General features: G+C 36.2%; 1 non-coding gene across 1 annotated transcript in view; it reads left to right on the top strand.

Moving 5' to 3' along the window:
* The first annotated feature begins 850 nt into the window (after nucleotides 1–850).
* LOC126832481 (uncharacterized) overlaps nucleotides 851–17,377 on the top strand; it is a 98,905-nt gene continuing 82,378 nt past the window's right edge. Inside the window, exon 1 of the transcript XR_007684723.2 lies at nucleotides 851–1,143. This is a non-coding gene — a transcript (uncharacterized LOC126832481). The remainder of the gene's footprint in view (nucleotides 1,144–17,377) is intronic.

Here is a 17,377-nt window from a genome sequence, read left to right as displayed (position 1 = left end):
TAGATTTTTTTTTTAAAGTTTGATTATTGTAACCAGACCTTTGATCTTCATCCAATGCATATTAGAATTGTCATGGTGAAAGCTTGCCATAAATATTTAATATTTAGATATATCAGTTGACCTATTTAAAATATTTTAAAGACTTTAACCATAAAGCATCGCGATCAATGTCTGAGATTTCAACGAAGATATAACGTAAATTTTATGATATGACCATTAAGGATTCATGTATTTTTATAGAGCCGTAAGGCCGATCAAAAGCAAAGCAAACACTGCTGTATCTGCAAATCAAAGTTTATAAAAAGCTATCAAGGAGCTTGTTATTCAAAATCAGTGTGCTTTTAGCTGTTTTTTTTCTCTGTTTTCTTTCAGTAAAATAACCTTATGTTCACACAGACAATCAAAGAATTAGCCTTTAATTCCATTACGCCTGTTTCTGATCAATCGCTCATACAAGCAGCTAATGTGTATACTGTCTGAATTACCCCAACAAGTTATGACAAGCCATCTAGCTTGCCAATTTTACTCATATTGATGATGTGTGGAAATAAAATTACTAACGCCGAAGCTTTCTTGTTCCTCACATGAGGTAGCAATTATTGCCTCTCCTATCGATTTTGGAACCAGATTTTGTACTCAACCCATTTTATTTTGATGATGCCCATTCAATGTCGGTACTCACGACTTTTATATGGAAAAATGTCAACACCCACGTAGGAATTACATTGCAAGTCCATGAAAGGCAATAAGGGCGGGGCCAATCGCGTGTCTAATATGAGACTTAACACGCCTTACGGTATATCTAGAAACAGTTTATAGAAAGAGATTTAAGATTTGTTTTCATCCACGGCCCACGCTTATATATTTGTCATTTTAAAACGTAAATTTTTATTGCGACGTCGAATTATTATTTTGCATTTTACTGTATGATCGGAATTGAAAATAATTTAGCCCACGTAGAGCTGCCATAGATTTTGAGAGTGGGAACCAAGTTATTATTCTTACATCGAGTAGTTTCTTCTTAAGTATCTGCAAAGTGGATGGCTATTCTTTATTAACGATACAGACAGAAAGTGACATCGTGGAGATAAAACAATTGTACAAAAACGTTTGCTCTTCCTGGAATTAAGTTGAAGGAGACGGGTGAGTGTTCACCTTTTTTTCTATAAATAAAACCCTTGCAAAATGCATGTACAAGCCAACTTATTTAAAGGGTGAAATGTTTGGTAAGAATATTTAAATTAAACATGAACGAGTATTACATTTAGCCCCCCCCCTCCCCCGATCCGTTCAATTGTTCTGATATGTCACAATGTGTTTGTTGTATATTGTGTCATGTCCGCGGGGTTGTCTTGTGTAATTGTTTGTGTTTGGTGCGGTTCCCGACCACTTACTATTTAACACCCTACCGGAATATCTGATAACACTTCCAATGTTGGTTATGCCAATTCCACTTGCTGTTATTCGATTTCGTCGAATTCGGTAATCGAACTTTGAAGTGTTACTATACTAGTTATGATCGATTATGTCCTACTTAACTTTTAGATTTTGCCCAAACTTTATTTCGGGATACTGATATTTCTTTTGATAAAACACCCCAAATCTGCGGTAAGAACCAATGGAGGAAGTGCATCTGGATGTAAGATAAGGATCAATCATAAAAATATAAAATTACTATGCACTCTCTGGAAATATATATTTTGTTATTAGACAATACTGCTACACAATACACCAAAGTAGTTCTTCTCAAGGCGAGCATCGAGAAAACATCCATATAGTCGATTGACCGTTGATCATAATCCAATGGTTAGGATCCATAATCATAATCCAATGGTTAGGATGTCCCAGCCCGAGAAGAATCGCGGTACTTTAAAATGTTCTTCTCGCTTTTCAGGGGCCTCGCTAGCGAGAATGTCAGGGCAAGTTCCGATTGCACCAATGCATGTTTTTAAGGTGTACCTATAGCTGTGGGCTTAAGATAGCCTTAGAATTTGATATAAAGGGTAGGAATTTGGAAGAAAATGCTACTTTCTGGACAAACTTCCCTAGTATTACACATGTCATAGAAAATGAACCATATTTTAGTTTTCGATTTCGCATTGCCTTTGATTAAGATACAGAGCTGACGGTTCTTGCTATAATAGTTCAAAAAATAGATAATGAAAAATAAATATATCGAAATTTCAGTCAATATACTTTATTCTGAGAGAAGTTTGGGGTATTTTAAGTTTTGACATGATAGTGCGGGGTTGGGTGGCCGAATGGTAACGTGCGCGCGTTACATCACGAGGTCTGTCATTCGGTCAGGTGGCATCTTTTCGATTCCCCGCTTGTACGTGACAACGAGTAGGGTTGCTGATCCAACCTTGTGGGTTTTCTCCGGAACCTCCGATTTCATCCCACTGTAAAGATACATGCGCGCCAGCGAATTATTGAAATAAAATTGAATCATGTTATATCCGAAATGACCTAGTTTGTGTTGCGTGGACGTTAAAACACACACACACACCCATCCTGCTTTCTCGTTTTTTCTATTCGTATAAAAATGAAATGGAGTAAAACAATAAAATCTCTCATTGGCCTTTTCTTGTCAAATACATCAACAATCACCGGGAAAGAAAAATATATTCGCTGCAGAGCTCCCGGATTTATTTACTTTATCGATTTGTTTTAGTATATCTGATATCAGAGAGATAAGAACAGGATTCTCTATTTATCCTTAATGGTTTAAACCACCGTCCGTATATTAGCTTGAACACGCACTACATTCTTGATTTGTGTGAAATGTTTATTGGTAAGGCTGTATTTTCTAATCGCAATTTTTAAAAAAAATTGGATACAATTAAGGACAGTGTCTAGTCGTTCGGATGGAACGAATAACCCAAAGTCCCGTGTACACACTGACGCGCATCTAAAAGAGCCCGATAGTTCGAATTTGTTATAAGAGTAGACCGTTGCGCCGCTGCCAGGGCAAAATTCCCCTCATAGCACACTGTATGGTATGAACCCGTTTTCATTAGCCTAGTATATATGCAGCAGAGAAGGATGTTAAACCCCATTTCATTTCAAATATGGCCACCTCGACATGATGTTTTCGAAACAAATAAGTCTATATGAAGACAAGTAGTACTACTTGTAAGTCAGTTTAATTTATCAAATAATGTTGACCCATTTTCTTTACTGGCACCGGACTAATTATCTACCTAATCGTATTTAAAAACATAGTGTGTACGCAAATACGGAAGCGTATAGGGGTCAAGCAAAATTTTGTAGAAGATCTCGAGGTCCTGCGAGTCTGTGATACTTTCTCGAGATACCGTTATCACATGGTATTTTTCTCAAGATCCCAATTTTCCAGACATTGCCCCACCCTGTGTTAAAGATCTCGAGAATTCGAGTTAAGTTCTCGAGATATTGACATCCTGTGTAAATTTCACGAGATTTCGAGTTAATATTATCGAGATCTTGACAACATATGATAATGTCCCCATATCTACAGTTTTCCCGAAACAGTATCATAGTGTCTTCACGTTGTGAAGCAAGCATGGACCCAATGTTCAAACAAAATTTGAAAAAAAAAAGTCCCTAAAAATAAAAATAAAATATACTTAAGATTTGTTAAAAAGGAAAACTGTCAACTGATGAACGAATAATTGAGAGGGTTCATTCATTCTCCTATGCTTTACACTAATTTTGATAAAAAAAAAGCCCAATACGTCCGAAACTCTATGGTGTTAACAGGAAATTATTGAGGGACGGGTAGATGGACAGACGATTACAAATGAAAATCCACTTTATTCACACTAAAACTGAAAAAGGAAACCGTATTCTCCATAGTTTGCACGAAATTGTAAAATTGACGGACAGATAAACTTCAAAACCGACAGATCTCGAGAATTCGAGTTAAGTTCTCGAGATATTGACATCCTGTGTAAATTTCACGAGATTTCGAGTTAATATTATCGAGATCTTGACAACATATGATAATGTCCCCATATCTACAGTTTTCCCGAAACAGTATCATAGTGTCTTCACGTTGTGAAGCAAGCATGGACCCAATGTTCAAACAAAATTTGAAAAAAAAAAGTCCCTAAAAATAAAAATAAAATATACTTAAGATTTGTTAAAAAGGAAAACTGTCAACTGATGAACGAATAATTGAGAGGGTTCATTCATTCTCCTATGCTTTACACTAATTTTGATAAAAAAAAAGCCCAATACGTCCGAAACTCTATGGTGTTAACAGGAAATTATTGAGGGACGGGTAGATGGACAGACGATTACAAATGAAAATCCACTTTATTCACACTAAAACTGAAAAAGGAAACCGTATTCTCCATAGTTTGCACGAAATTGTAAAATTGACGGACAGATAAACTTCAAAACCGACAGTCTTATGGCCCCAGTGCTTCACATCAAATTTTTTTTTTTATATATAAACAATATTTATTCAGAAAACTGAGGGGATTGGGGAACAGGCAAAGCCTATATAAACCCCTCTCCCGGTTACAATAAATTACATAATATTACAATATTTTGAAAATAAAGAAGAAAAAAGAATAGATAAAAGGAAATTATATATATATATATATGTACACATAACCCAATAAAAATATTTACATGTAAACATAAGTTTGAAATAATTAAAATCAGATATTTTTTAAAATCTAAATCTTTCGGTTTGTTCAATAAAATTATGGACCCCGTTAAATACTGACACGTTTTCGTTGTATGATAGTGTTTCCGATCCATATATATAGTAGCACTTTAGTGTTTTGTTGTGTATGAGGTAAAGTGTCGATTGTTCTGTGGCGAGCATCTGAATACAAGGAACATACAAGGAGATAGTGATAAGGATCTTCTATTATATTACCACATAAACTTTCGGGGGTGTTTGAAATATGTCTTGTAAATTTATGAAAATTTAGATTACTGCAGCCTAGTCTTAGTTTAGTATGTATAATTTGATTTTTACGTTTGCCAATATAATAAAAGAGAGGTATTTTCGGATCACGTTTAGAGAGTTCTTGTTTAAATTTTGAGAGTGATAAGACATTTGTTATGGCCGGATCTAGGCTGTTCCAGAGTCGGATAGCTGATGGAAAGAATGAATTGTAATAGAGAGATGTTTTGCAGAATATTTCATCTAATTCTGGTTTACTTCTAAGATTATATGGAGATGTTTTTAATTTAATGTGGTTGGATAAATAATTTGGAACCATTCCATTAATAATTTTATATATTGTCTGTAATTTATGTCTTTTTCTTCTTTCATTCAAAGGAATAATACCAGTTTCCAGATAGAGTAAACGGTGGCTAGTTCCCTTTACAGCCCCACAAATAGTGCGTAAGGCGTCAAGTTGAAGGTGTTCTAGTTGGTTCACTAGGTGATCAGTGCAATTGTCCCAAATAATGTCCGCATAGTCGAAATGCGGTAGTATATAAGAATTGTAAATTATGCAAAGAGATTTTCTATTTAGCCTGTACTTTAGGGATCTTAAACAATTGATTAATTTTGATACTTTATTACAAATATTATTTATGTGGATATCCCATTTAAGTTTGTGTTGGAAGAAAAGACCCAAGTGCTTGTGGTTTTGCACATCATTTATTTTAACAGTATCCATAAAAAGTGGTGGTATGTTATTGTGTGGTTTGATAGATATTGTTAGTGATTCTGTTTTGTGGGGTTGAAGGAAACCAGCCATTTTTTTGACCAAACGTTGATTTTCTCGATATCCGAATCCATTATTTTCGCACTTTCCGACGGATCTTTTATCAGTAAGTAGAGAGACGTGTCATCAAATTTGAAAAACAAAACCCTACCGCCTTAACAATAGCTTTGAATGCGAATTTGCTTCTTAAATTTCAATATAATGTGTGGTCGTCGCTATATTGAAAATGTCATTTTGTACATGGTTCTCAGACCATATTAAAAAAATAAAGCTAGGGATTTGATCCGGCAATTTTGAATTAATTACAGCTTTTGGATAAAGCGAAAGTGTAACTGCATTGAGTTTCGCAGTGAAAGGCGCTGTACCTTTCGGGGGTCAGTTGCATAATTATGTATCCTTCAAGAAATCTAATCTCTATCGTGTTCATAAGCCTTCCGGACAAGTAATATTAACAGAAAATCTTACATTGCCGAAAATCAACAGGGTTCATCCTTTTCGCAGAACACTACGTATCGGAAATCCGTTAAAACGTAGGTCTAAGTCTCTATCGCGTTCATAGGGGTTATGCAAAATTCTGTAAAAGACCTCGAGATCCTACGATCCTGTGATACTTTCTCGAGATCTCAATTTAATGTTCTCGAAATACACTAATAATTTTCTCGAGATTCTCCATCTTGAGCATTCGAGTTAATGTTCTCTTGATCTTGCCATCCTCTGTAAATTTTCTATCGATATCTTGTATTTTTATGTGTACGCGTAGTTTTTAACGTATTTTCACGACCCTTCGTTTCGGAGTTTATCCCCCCACCGTTCCTGAAAACCTTATTAGCACGATATATAGAGCTTACAGTTTTTAACGGATTTATTTCAAATTTGGTCTGAAGCATTGGGGTCATCCTATAATAATTTTCTCGAGATTCCTCCATCCTGTGTTAACGATCTTGAGAATTCGAGTTAATGTTCTCTTGATCTTGCCATCCTGTGTAAATTGTCTTGAGATCTCTGGTATTTTTATGTGTACGAGTAGTTTTTAACGTATTTTCACGACCCTTCGTTTCGGAGTTTACCCCCCCCCCCCCCTTCATGAAAACCTTATTAGCACGATAGAGCTTACAGTTTTTAAATTTTGTGTGAAGCATTGGGGTGATGAACGCTGTTGATATTCAGTGCTCAGCGATCTTCCGTTCCGAAGTTACTCTCCATTCTTTGAAACCATTTTAAACGGGATTATCGATATTCAGTATTCTGCGACAAGGGTGACCCCTGTTGATTTGTAGCAATGTAAGGTTTTTTGCCACAGAAATATATTATTTATCCGAATAAGTACGTGAATTCGGTAGAGATTAGATTTCTTGAAGGATGCTAGATCCTTATTCAATTTATTCAACATCCGACTTTTCGTTTCGGATAATCTGATGTTGAGAAATACATACTGCGTGGGCTGTCTTTCAATTTTCTTTTGAAGCACTAGTGTCATGAACAGAGTTCCATAGGATTTATCCTTGTAAACGGATAGACGTTAGAATTTTGGAAGGATTGTTGGCACTAGAGAATGAACCTTACTGATTTGCAGCGCTCTGTGACTTTTGGTTATGTCGTTATTCCTCTTTCGTTGAAAACCTTGTAGAAGCGATAGAGCCCAGAGTTTTTCAAAATTTTTGTTTTAAATTCTGCCGCGAAGCATTCGGGTCACTAGCTTTATTCTGAATGAAATATGGTCTGAAAATCATGCAAAATATGACAGTTTCAATAAAACGTCGCCCACACATTAAAGTAAAATAATCAAACCAGCAAGTCTGTAATTCAAAGCTTCACACATAATATAAAGCTATTGCTAACGCGGTAGGGTTTTGATTTTCAAATTTGGCGTGAAGCCTTGGGGCCATAAGACGATGAAACCTTTCGAATTTAAAACGTTTCTGTCGGTTTGGGACTTTATCTGTCCACGAATTGTACATTTTCTTGTAGACTATGGAAAATACAGTTTCTTTTCAGTTTAGGTATGAGGAAAGTGGATTGTCTCTATTGATTTTTATCCCTGCCCGTCTGTTTATTTGTCCATCTAGTAGTCTCTCAATATCAACTCGAGATCTCGAGAAAATTTACTCAGTATGTCATTATCTTGAGAACATTAACTCGAATTCCCGAGAATGTTAACACGGGATAGAGCTATCCCACGAAAATTATCAGGGAGTCTCTCGAGAACATTAAATTAAGATCTTGAGAAAATTACCATGTGAACAAGGGATTTCGAGAAAGTGTCGCATGATCTCGAGACCTACACAATTTTCATGACCCCATATGCGCTTCCGTACAAAACTACCATATACCACTATGCTTTAAAGAAGACCACGTTTATGTATGAAAATCAAACGAGAAATATAAATATATGGCCTATCTCAAAATATGAATCAGTTTAGCACAAAAACGATGGCAAAACATAAGGGTTACCGGTACGCAACTCTTCCCTTGTGTTTGATTGTATTACCTGATAAACTCAACTATTCGATATGGTTTGCAAAGAGGTTCGTTCATGGGCTTTTATTCCGGTCCCACCGACAATGCAAAATGATAATTGAAAGTCAACAATTACCTGTACAATTTAACAACTCGCTGGAAAACTACATAAACGACTTACATTTACGTCTGAGGTATAAGCGGGTTTATAACAAGGGGATTGGTACACAAGCTCGTCACCACCACAACCTGATAAATAATGTGGGTATTTCCTTGAAAACATACCCACAAACTAAACCAGTTTTAATTACTGAAATCTGTTTGCCATTTATTTTATCACCACCACAATTTCAAAGAACGAAGCCTTTAGACTAATTTTCGCAATCTGATTAAAACACAGATCCTATTTCGTTTTTTATAGTTCAAAATTTCGTTCTACTTGTCTTTACTACACTAGGGTCGGGAAGAGTAGTTATATAACCCGCGTTCTGGATGACGTGGGGGATTAGCAAATGAAACGGTCCGTTACGGCGAGTTTTGGGCGTGAGGTGCACGGAGCTGTGGGTTTCCCACTAGAAACATCAACGTTAATTGGTTAATCAAATGCCTGACGTCACAGGGTCTAAAGCCGTTCGTATGGCCTCTGACGCGACCTTCCACTTTAAACGGTCAGATCTTTATGTAGTAGAGCCCATCGAAAGTATATATAAAAAAAAGATACGAAATATAGATCTGTGTTTTAATCAGATTGGAATTTTCACTTTGTTACATGTTATTACACCGTTTTGAAATAAAATATATGACAACTATTGGACAGTTTTTTGTTGGCGTGAAAAAATGAAAGCCACTTTGAGCTTTGCTTGCAGTAGCAGAGCATATGGTACGTAGTCTTTCGACCGGAATATTTCGGGTCGCCTGTGGGTAGATTAGTGTTCAAGTATAAGAACCCATGGCAGTTTGAATTCAATGGAATTACGTTTCTGTCTCACTTTGGATTGTAGGCCTACATAATGTGACTATAAATCGAATGACATTACGAAGTAGAGTGCATGCGTTAAACCACTCGTTCACCTAACCGACGTTTATTTTCTTTGCGCTTATATTCCTCCACACCCAGAAAGAACTGCGTTCATAAAACTACACGGTTTAGTACTTTGATTAATTCGCCGATAATGATGACTGCGCATTCGTCTTGTGTGAGTTCCGAACCATTAAAAATTAAAGAAACCATATTCATTATATTCCATGCATAAAATGGAATAAAATAAACCTATTTAAATATTCGTATTTATGTAGGCGAAAGTTTATGATGGTGATTAATTTACATTGTGTCTGGTACATATCGATAAATATTTGATCTAAAGGATTCTTTGTTTTGTTGACAATATGTCTACAGACCGCCGATTTGCCGTGTTTTCGTGTAGCTAACCGCGAAAGCGAGGAATTTAGATGCTACACACTTACAACTGTTACCTACTGGTTGTCAGAGCTGTACACGGGGTTTATAAGTTTTTTAAGGTTTTAATTTGATTCAACAAAATCCAATAATTAAATTCAATCTACCATCCAATGCGTGGCTAATGTCCAAAGTGCGTGTAAGGTACAGCTAGTTCAGTATCTAACAAAACTAACAGAGCGGTAAAACACATATTGATATTATATCCATATATGTATCTGTTTCTGATCTATTCAGCATAACCCAATGCCTACCACCCTTTTTCACAAGAGTACATGCTTTGGACTGTATCTGATGCACACCCAGAAGCAAGCTATCACTAAGCAATTCCGTTCTTAGGAGATTTGGTTAATTAAACATTTGTCGACGGGGGTTATTCGCCCTCAAGGTCATACCAAGTCTGGTGCAGTAATCTAGTCATGACTTTAGTGTGAGAGAGGGCGTGCAACCTGTTACCCAGGAAACAAGTAGACATAAGCAAGGCTAATGAGTTCGAAAAATCTATGACGCAATGCATAGAAAGCGTTTGATTACATTCAAGCATCACATAATTTTGATTTTTAAATGTTATGTTAGATTAAACAACACTCTTGATGAGACACAATTAAATTTTTAAAAACACAAACCATGATCTCTGGAAATCTCCAGTAAAGTCGGCGTTTGCTTTATCTCTTTAAATCTGCCTTTAAATAGAAGAACATTTTCAGACATATTTGTGAACAAACTCAACTCTTAAAATAGTTAAATTTGAAGTTGTCGCGGAACAAAACGCAACTAAAATCCAATAAGACTGCATTAGTGATCTATCCGTGACCCGAACACTAAAAAGTGTTACACAAAGCGTCCATTAATGGCGCAGAAATGAATATATTTTTTGTTGCCAAAAATCATTATATAATAATGAACGTTATTATCCTTATATAAACTTTCCACAAGAAATACCCCTATCGTTATTGTCTATTGTCCCTTCAGGGAAAGTATCAGTAATAGGTTTTTATGTTGTCAAACGTTTGAAATTATGTTTCAGAATTACTGTTTTTTTCCCAACTTATCCATTTAGTTAAAGCTTTAAACCCAGCGTCGTACTTGGATACAATATATATTATTGTAACATAGACGGGGAATCTTCCTTTGTTCTTGTCGTTGAATAAGCAGATTGTTTTCCCTCTAGTAGATTGGGTGGAGCTTAACCGTGCAATAACTAGACATGTTCAATGTTATTGCACTCTTTTGCTGGTTTACACTAGTTTTAGTAGAATCATATAGAGTGGGTGGGTTTTCTGTGCAATAACAACAAGCATGTTGAGCAGGTGTCAGTGTTACAAGTCATTTATATGTCTTTAAACAGAAGAAATTAAGCGTAGCGTTCGTGATAGTCTCATCTCGCAAGCACTACAGTACTTTTGGCATTTCGAATTTACAGGGACCGTGATAAGAAAAAAATCCACCGACATTCACAATTGTTCAATCGCCAATTTAGGTCTGCATTTACTACAGGGTCTATATGAAAGAACCATATCGAATTTCAGAATCTTCTAATCGTAAAGAAAAAGAATGATCGTGATGGTCGTTTTATATTTCATATCTTAATATTTGGAAAGTGTATGGTATGTTTCAAGCTATTGGGTGTATTGGTCATTTCGGCTACATAAGGAACCTAATTAAAATTCAGAATAATGTCGGGGGAAAGGCCAGCTTTTAACGCCTCGATTTAAATGAAGAAATGATTTGTAGATAATTGTAGTTGGATGTGGCAGAAATGTAATAAATAAAATAATCAATCATTGTTTTGATGACACAATTGGCAGTTTTGCTTATTTAAGTAGTATCTGATTCGTACTTTGCCATATGGAACTATATAGTAGCAGCATTTACCTCGTGACACGCAGGGTCGAGAGATGAGGTTTCTTATCGGGTGTATTGGTCATTTCGATATTAAATTGTCAATCGCATATCTCGGTTCTTGACATGTTTCAAAACTTGGTGGTATTGATCAGTTTGGCATGTGAAGTACCATATCGAAATTTAGAATTTGTAGATCAGATAACGCAGAGTTATCGGACCATTTAAGTTCAAATTAATGTAATCCTGTAAATGTGATGAACGACATTATTTTCGGACGATTTGTTTTGAAACTCGGCGAAATTGTTCATTGTGACATAAGACACAACCGTGCCGAATTTCAGATTATGGGCATTATTCTTAACTTAAAACTCCAAATGTCCTTGGCAAAGTATATGTCACAAGAGATCTGAAAACGACAGTATGTCTGAACGAGTAACACGGTGATTTGAAAACTTAAGACATTTTTGTTTCATTTGCATGATTGCGACGACGAGACTCTATACTTTATCAGAGTTTTATATGCACACTTTTTACGGATTTTTGTTTTATCCAATTTGGTGTGAAGCACTTAAATCATAAGATGATGGGCCATATCGACAAATCGCTGCGTGTTTTCATTTTCTGCACGTAAATAGAAAACAATCATTTAATGTAATGTGTTATCTATAAATGCTTCGTTGGGTGTTATATATTTTCCGAGGTGATAAGTCTTTATACCCATCCTTCCGTTAAATAACACGATACCAAAACCCGTTTCTACATTTGGCTATCGTGGTTACCGTTATATTAATGGCTATTACCAAAGTTTGTAATTACCCTGGTAGTAACAAACAGTTTTTGTATGGCCATGTTATGTATGTAAAGCAGTTGAGCTTAAATGAAATTGTCGGTGATCATTGCCGCTAAGTAAATCTCCACCAAGTCGATTCGTAGTGAGGCATGTCTAAATATACAAGACAGAAAATGATTTCTCTTTCTTGAACACTTAATCCCAATTTTATTTAAGGAAGCTGGTCGGCAAATATTATCTGTATATGAGCTTTGCCATTTTAGAAATTTATTCAGAGGTCCAACATGTTTTTCTACAAGTGCCAAGATTTGTCGAGCGGTAGGTACTGGAGTCCTGGCTAGCATGTCCTGAGTTTGACTACTAGAGTTAGAACCTTTCGGGAGTTTTCAAGCCCCGTTCTCATTATTGTCATGAGATTGAACTGTGTGCTGACAAGTCATAATGGTGCAAACTGAAAGAAACATTGGCAGTTGGAAGTCGAAAAAAGAAGACGCAAGCGCCGCTGCCCGAGCAAAATTATCCCAATCGCATTGCACACCATAGATATGAAAATTTACATCATAATCGGATACTGGCATTCCGGTATAATGAGACATATAAATATCTGAACGTTATATGGATAAAGAGTATATTTAAAAAGTCACTTTTCGTATTTTATATAGCTCGATTTGAAATCCATTACAAAGTCTTCGTACTGGGTGGATCTGAAGCGTATCTGGTAAATTGGTCAATATTTAGATAACTCTCTCACCAAACAATACTCAGATTTGTTGTCTATCGCCGTTTATCGCGTGTATTGGATAGGAGAATGATATCAAAGAAAAATATCACATACATGGTTTACCAGGGCTTCCGTACCGTAAACAATAATAAAAAAAAGAACACAAAATCACCGTACGCTGTTTTATGTCGGACGCTTGTAAACAACTGTTTTTCTTTTATTTATAATTGAATTTGAAACCCATTACTAATTTATTTGCTGTATCTTTGTATAAATAGCGAAATTTAACAGAAAAATGTTATCTTAAGATTACTACCAGATCAAATTATAATGTCGTTTGCTGTTAATGCACACTGCAAAAATATTATTTGAACGAAGTTATCCGTATTATCACAAAAATATTTGTGACCTGATATAAATATCTCGTATTTTCACCAAAAAATCGATTGTTTTAGTTCCATTTCTATCTTTTGAAAGAAACGTCGGTATATATGCAGATTTAATCTGTTTATCACGATATAAATTGTATTATTACTCAAAAAACCTGTAACATTCCAGGATAACTTGTATCTGTCAATTCACAAAGTTATACTGTTGGATTAAGGTAACGCATGCGCGTCGCAGATTTACTGTGGCGGTGAATGTTTGAATGAGCGCTGACGATGCAAACAAAACAATAAGATGTGAAGATGAGTCTTCCTAATAACGTGTATGCGTATATATAGGCGGTGAATGTTTGAATGTGGGCTGACGATACAGACAAAAACATGTGAAGGTGAGTCTTCCTATTTAATATGTATGTGTAATGGCAATGTACAGCATGGCGGAATACTGAGTCTGTTATTGGATTTAAAGACATGGCCTATGCACGCTAGTCTTTTGTGTATTGAATCTGTGAACAATACGCTATAGATCGTAACACTATTTTAGTGATAAATATATGATTTATTTACAATAGGTATATAAAACAGCTACATTTACATACATACAACATGAATTAAACTACATCGGGAACTAGACTACAAGAGGAACACATCAAGACGGTACACAACTATACTCAGCCAAATTAAAAACTTGACACTCGGGATTTTTGGGACTAGATTTTTAATATTTGGTTTAAGGCAACTATTTTAGTGTTATGTTGTGCACAGACGACCTCGACATCAACAGAAAGCAAGAATAAGTCTCGTGATGTCACAGTACCCCCCAAAATGAAATTCACAGACTTGGAGAACAATCGGAATAAAGTGTTTAGTAACGGTTGTGGCCTCCTCTAGCGTCTCGTACTGCCACACAACGTCTTTTCATGGATCTCAGAACATTAGTAAACACTACCCGAGGAAGACGTTGCCACTGCTCAGCAAGAGCATGTTGAAGGTCCTGCAACGTCAGTGGTGGATTCACTTGCTGACGAACACGTCGACCCAGTTCGTCCCAGATGTGTTCAATAGGATTAAGGTCGGGGCTAAGCGACGGCCAATCCAGGACTTGGACACCGGCATTTCTTAAAAAATTCTGGGTAGCAATTGCTGTATGGGGTCGAGCATTGTCTTGTTGAAACGTTAGTCCAGGTCCATGTCTCTGCATAAACAGGTTGCAAAATCTGATCCCTGTACTGGACAGCATTTAAGTTCCCTTGGACAACAACAAGAGGAGAACGTCCATGTGCACAAAAAGAACCCCAAACCATGACGCTGCCGCCACCAAATCGGTCAACTTCTCTGACGCATACTTGAGCGTAACGTTCACCTCGTCTGCGGTACACTCGGACCCTGCCATCGGCAAATCTCAAAGTGAATCGAGATTCGTCACTCAAGACAACCGAAGACCACTGTCTTTGAGTAAATCTTATGTGTCTTGTGGCGCACACAAGTCGGTTACGGCGATGAAGAGGTGTCAATATTGGTCCCTATAGGGCCTCCAAGCAGCAGCCTGCAAGCTATTTCGAACAGTTTGTGCAGTTACCCTTCCACCAAACATCTCTCTACTTGTGGAGGTTGCAGTGACAAATCTGTTTCTAAGATGACGTAATCGTATTGCTTGATCTTCCTGGAGTGACGTCACACGTGGCGCTCCCGCCCTTGTGCGGTCGGCAATAGTTCCAGTTTGAAGCACTCTCATAATTATTGTCTGGCATGAACAATTAAAGGCTCTTGCAACAGTGACCACAGACTGACCAGCATAGAGCCTACCTATAGCACGTAGACGTTCTACATTTGAAAGGCGCGGCATTTTCTAACAAAGATGAAAATAACAATTTTAATTTGTTTTTTCAGTTCAAGTTACGTGTGCGTGTTCAGTTTAAGCAAACTTGCATCGATTGACCTTACGAGTTTGTGTTTGCACGTGTTTTTTCAGGTTTTTCATCTTTATATGCTCAAAAGTCACGTATGTGCGTTTCTCCTCCTCTCCAGTCATCTTTAGTCGTCTCCTAACTGTTAGCAAACTCCTGCTTATATAGCGTACGACAATAATTGAAAATGGCTAAGAGTGATCATCATATATGGTATTTTTTATTTATCAGATTATGATATCTGTAATTGCACTGCCGAGTGTTGCACACAGATCATGTGCAGCCCGTAAATGATATATTGAATTAATTACATGGTTAATTAGATCATAGCCAGTTCGTGCCTTAACATAAGTTTATACAGAGTTGAAACGTCAATATCATATATTATCAAAAACCAGCAGAGGTCATAAAGTTCTTAGCACCTAAATGATCGTTCAATTTGATGAAAGTTATAGTGTACTTTTGTCTCAAGATTCCATACAAACATATGTATTTATCTTAGAAATATTTGAGTTCAACTATGTAAACAATAGTATGTGCTAGGGACACGATGGTTTAAGTTATATTTATAGCACGGCTTTCATGAGTTAACAGGTTTAACCAGAGGCCGAGGCGTTAAACCTGTTAACGAATGAAGCGTGCTATAAATGACTTGTAACATTGACAACTGCTCAACATGCTTATTGGTATTGCACAGAAAACCCATCCCACTTCTCCATATGATTTCTACTAAAACTAGTGTAAACCAGCAAAAGTGTACAATGACATTGAACATGTCTATTTATTGCAGAGTTAAGCTCCACCCAATCTACTAGAGGGAAAACAATCTGCTTATTCAACGAAAAGAACAAAGGAAGATTTCCCATCCATGTTACAAATGAATATGATGCATGGCTCATTAAACGCTGGCCAAGAAAGTTACCCAGACTTGTTTTTAAGCTTGTTCTTCCTTGCCAATGGTGCAGGATGGAATTCGTTCAGCTCGTGTGCTGTTAACAGTGTATGTTAAAGAACCGTAATCCATAAACAGTTGTTTCCACTACATTGGCAATATATCGCTGATGGTTACCACCTTTTAATTTAACGTTTCTGTATGTGCTTCATCATTTGTTTTCAGGGTTTGTATTGAAGATAAAAATTGCATGAAGATACAAGAGAAATTAGTAAATCACAAAATTTGAAGCCATGTCACATTTCTTGCTATTGATTTCAGTTCATGTTTAATACTTTTGTAAATTCGCTACTTAAACACTACATTTACAGAAAATAAAGTATTTTCTTACAGATAATGATTCAGTTTTATATTTAGCTACAATAATTATGTTAAAGAACAGAAAAAATTCTAGTAGCAGATTTGCCAGATGGTTTCCTGTAATTTTACTTGTTTGTCAACAAAAACATATACTGCTGTCAACTCTTTTCAGTGTTTATAAGATTTTGTGTACAAAACAACCACCCCATCAACATGTTTGTCAACAAAAACATATACTGTTGTCAACTCTTTTCAGTGTTTATAAGATTTTGTGTACAAAACAACCACCTCATCAACATTCTGATTTCTTTAACGTGGACCAAAGAGAATACCTCTGCTAAGAGTCAATGCTTGCATCAGAACAATAGATGAATTTATTTCTTATAGTTAACCATCTGTCATATATGACTATAGGTGTATCCAGCCAATTTCCCCTAATTAATGTTTAAATTGGGATCGTTCTATTTTAATCTTGGAAAAATGTAATTTATAGATGACGTTTACTTTCTAGGAGTTTTGCACAATATCGTAAACTAACCTACCGCCATCTTGTTTTGTCCATGATAGATACATGGACACAAATCACCATTAATTTCCCCATTGACTTTAATATTAATATCATCTATGGAGCAACATGTGGCAACCTCTGGCTCAAAAGCAGGTATGAGATACAGAAACTGGAATTAGTATAAAAATATACATGCAACTGTCCGGCCTACATTTCAACAAACCTCTTATCCATCCGCCTCAAAATGACGAATATTCACCAAAACCATGGCAGAAAAGATATATTTAAACCGTTTTCTTGGTTTCTACACCAATTAATGGTGACCTATGTCCACACACATCTCCACCAGTTATAGGCTACTATTTTAGTGTTTGTCAGAC

Source organism: Patella vulgata, chromosome 9 (assembly GCF_932274485.2).
Source record: "Patella vulgata chromosome 9, xgPatVulg1.2, whole genome shotgun sequence".
NCBI lineage: Eukaryota > Metazoa > Mollusca > Gastropoda > Patellidae > Patella > Patella vulgata.
This window is presented reverse-complemented; position numbering and strand designations above follow the sequence as displayed.